Source organism: Falco cherrug, chromosome 3 (assembly GCF_023634085.1).
Source record: "Falco cherrug isolate bFalChe1 chromosome 3, bFalChe1.pri, whole genome shotgun sequence".
Classification (NCBI taxonomy): Eukaryota; Metazoa; Chordata; class Aves; order Falconiformes; family Falconidae; genus Falco; species Falco cherrug.
This window is the reverse complement of record NC_073699.1, coordinates 15,601,458-15,601,813: the sequence shown is the minus strand read 5'-3', so window position 1 is coordinate 15,601,813 and position 356 is coordinate 15,601,458.

Here is a 356-nt window from a genome sequence, read left to right as displayed (position 1 = left end):
CTCTCTGTCCTTACCAGAAGGAGAAAAAAAAAAAAAAGAAAAAACAAAACAAAACAAAACAAAAAACCCCAAACCAAACAAACCAATCAACAACAACAAACCAACACCAACCCCAACAGACCCAATGAAGTCAGAATTTAATTCTCTAATAATAAATGAGTATCAGAGACTATTAAGAGAAAAGATGGGGGCCGGGGCTGGGGTGGGGGTGTGGGGGAGCTAAACTAACAATTCCATAGAGCCTTTTTTATGCAAGTTCTGGAAAGAAGCTTTATTAAATGATTCATTCTTACTTTCAACACAGCACTTACCTTAGCAGTATCTGGTCGGCAGCTGTCTGCAGCCTGCTTCTAAAA